Source organism: Electrophorus electricus, chromosome 4, assembly GCF_041902795.1.
Source record: "Electrophorus electricus isolate QZ-2024a chromosome 4, ASM4190279v1, whole genome shotgun sequence".
Taxonomy (NCBI): domain Eukaryota; kingdom Metazoa; phylum Chordata; class Actinopteri; order Gymnotiformes; family Gymnotidae; genus Electrophorus; species Electrophorus electricus.
The window spans coordinates 36515001-36518543 of NC_137500.1; the positions used below are offsets into that span (position 1 = coordinate 36515001).

General features: G+C 37.9%; 1 protein-coding gene across 3 annotated transcripts in view; it reads left to right on the plus strand.

The window, feature by feature from the left end:
• The window catches only part of grb14 (growth factor receptor-bound protein 14), a 34711-nt gene extending 33521 nt beyond the window's left edge, over positions 1 to 1190 (plus strand). For all 3 annotated transcript variants that reach the window (XM_081713572.1, XM_035523540.2, XM_081713573.1), the window contains one exon: positions 1 to 1190. This exon is cut by the window's left edge and continues 1014 nt beyond it. The gene's annotated coding sequence lies outside the window, so the exon portion shown is untranslated.
• Positions 1191 to 3543: the final 2353 nt, after the last annotated feature.

A 3543-nucleotide genomic window follows, 5' to 3' on the forward strand; every position in this document is an offset into this window, starting at 1 on the left:
AAATGTGATATGTGTAGTTTGTTTGAGAGGTCTGTGGCTAGCTGAAAAGACTCCGAGCTCCATGCATGCTGTAGGACACATTTCGTCCGCCTGCGACAGTTGCGTTAGCATGAGCAAGTAGCCATGGACATACATGCAGACACACACACACACACACACACACACACATACATGTCCCTTCAGTCTCTGTTCTGCCGGAACGTGGAATGTATCAATGCACACAGACACATACCACAGAGATCCACATACCACTGGCACCCATGTACACACCCACTCAACACATGCACAGAAACATATACACACTACCCTAGAACAATGCTGGATCACACTGTAAGTGGTTTACATGATGATAAATTTTCAAACTCGGACAAAATGTTATATAGATACATCATCACTCACTATTAATAATCAAACATTTCATAACTCTTCTATATAAAAAGTGATATTTTCAAAATGTACTTGTCAAGATTCAGGTTCACAGTGCTCCACACCTGAGTTGATAAATGTTTTGTTTTATAGAAAAAGACCACTACAGTCATAGTCTGGACACGTGCTTTTCTCTTCAGGTTGTGAGATGTTATCATTTCACCCTCAAACCTTCCCTTAAAACAGGCTGATGGAAGTTGCAAATCACACGCGACTAACACATTGTACTGTAAAAAACTAAAGAACAATGTACTTGATAAGAAAAAAAGAAGTATGGTATTTTAATATGTAAAAACATTGAATGCATTTTGAGTTGAAAGCCAGGAAAAAAATGTCTCTCTCTTTCTTATTTTTCCTTCTTTTTAATGGAAAGAGAACAGTGCATCATTATGATGGTCTTTGTGTAGAAATTCATATGTGTGTGTATTGCTTGAGTCCTGTTTTGTAGTCTTTAGTATGCAAAATGAATCCAAAATTATAAATTGTTTTATATCCATGGATAAAAAAATGCATTTTGAGAGGTTTGATTTGCCATTGTTTATTGCACTGTAGTCAAAACACTGGTAACTTTTTATTTCCCATGCTGAGGGATATCTTTGACTGTTAAAGACTTTTGATAACGTGTAGGTTTATTACTGCTGCAATGTTCTCGTGCGTCTGCTCCAATATGCTCTGCTCTTTTTGATACAGACCCCAACAGTGTAGTGTATGTGAAATGACACTGTTTATATATGTCTCCTATAAAACTGGCTTTGTTCACCTGCTTCAAGAACGTCATCATTAACTCTTCTGCTTGTGCGCTTTGTAATACAGGACGAGAATATCATCCTAGCTACATTGTGTCCTGGAGATTTTTACAGTGCGTCAGTGCTGGAAAGTAATAAGAATATTGCCTTTGATGAGGTACATAAATTGATTTTCAGCAGACCTGTTTATGGTAACTCCAGGACAGTTTCTCTTATGCTAAATTGTTGCAACCGGCAGTCAGTTTTATCCCACATTAAATGGCAAAGGTGCAGTGTTCACCTGTAAAAAAAAAACCAGACAACATGCATATGGCAGTAACTGATGACAGTGATGGATGCAGCTTTATGACAATGTCCAGCTGATGTGGAGCGTTACAATGCCAGTGCATCATGCAGTATGCGAATGCTCAGACTGGGAAAAGGGACTGATCAGTTGATAGTTCATCAGGCATCGCTGCTTATGCCAAGTAGGTATGTGCTAATTGGGCAATTGAATAAAATCAAAGGCTTTTTGAGCCATCATTAAAGTCTGTTTGAGCCATAATGGTGTCTCTTTGGGATGAAATCTAGCAGCCTGTCTGTAAACTCATCGTGCATCGCTCATTTGCTATTCATAAAGCACAATAATTAGGCAATTAAATATTTAATAACATAATATGGTCTCTCACAAACATGTTTTTTTAAGTCAGTCAAAGGTTACTGTCACATTCTTTCACTGTAATTTAGTTTTAATATAGAGTCTCTGGTAAAGGATGCTTGATTTTTACCGTTCCTCATCCGAGTCACAATATAAACATTTAATCCAATAGCCACAACTGCCAGTAAAAACATTTATATATGTATTGACTTTTCTGATAGTATTCCAGATGAGTGCATCCAGCAATGCCCTGTAAGCTATAAAAACATTTCCATAGTTTGATCACATTTGAGTGCGTCTAAGTGTTCTGGATAAAGAGAAGCAATGATGAGATCAACAGCACAGTGTAAGTAGTGACAGGTTAAAACCTATGACGCTTTCAGACAAAGTACCTCGCAAATGAAGCCTCAATTATTAACTAGGGGAACTAACAGAATAAAATATACCGGAATCTTCGACTGTTAATTACATTGAAAATCTTATACTGGAAAAAAAAAAAACGATGAAACACTCCTATAAGTACAGCGCAACCAGTGTAAGTATTATCTACAATACTGAAATATACAAATGTATCTACTACTAATGTGATTATTTTGTTCCTCACCACACTCAGAGACACTAAATGAACTCATTTTTCACCACAAAGACAGTTTAAATTAAAACCAGTAAACAAAAAATTTGCCTAGAAGTTATTTTGCAGAACAGATTGTTCAACAGTCTTTTTTGCTGATTTTTGCACTTACAATTATATGTTTTTGGAGGGGGTTTTATAAATTAAAAAAATACAAATTTGGGAGAGCCACTGATGCACTAGCATACATAGGGGACTACAGAAGTCAAAGCACCATTAACGTACTGCACCACCCCACCCCACATTTATTAAGCGAATCACCACTCCAAACCAAACCACACTCAGCCCGGTGACGCATACAGTGGAGCCCAGCTGATTGATGTGTGACACTACCAGGACAAAACCTGTAGACAGTCAGACTCCAACAACTCTGGGGAGAAAGTTGAACAGCTCATTCATCACTCTCTGCACCCTAGACAACCATCGTTGTCCGTCACTGTGAGAGAGCATCAACTCAATGAGGAGGTAAAGAGAAATAGTGAGAAAGATGTGTGGTTTCACTTAAATCAACCTGTACTGGGAGAACTGGTCTGTGACTGTACCCATCCCATATCCAAATCTTCTGACCATTTTTCATCATGCAGTGTCCAAGTGGTCTGGGCCAGAGAAGGTTAAGCGGAAGCTTGGAACAGGAGATTAAAAGGATTGCATCCCGATGACAAGGTAGATACCATGAACATTTTAAACCTCAAGCCTTTCTTAGCACCAGTTCCCCAGTAGCTAGGCCTTGACACTGCCACATAACAGGATCAGAGGAAGGTAGGTTACATTATATCTTTAGAATGTTAGGTAATTCACATGTATCATAAGTATCCCTTTTTATACCCTATGTTAATATCAAATTAATTTTAGTATTAAGCGGTGATTATAACCATTCTCATGTCTAGATTCAATTAATTAGGTCATTATTACTTATTCTTCATGGGTTTTTTTTTTTCATTTATAGTTAGGCTCTGTTTAAACTGGAACTGGGACTCTTAATCTCAAGATATGTATTTGTTGGAAGGGAATAAAAGGTGAAAGCCATCGTGGGGAGGACAACGTTTGGGGGAAAGTTTGTGTGCCTCAATGCCAGCCTTAAAAGGAATACACTCCATTGTTCT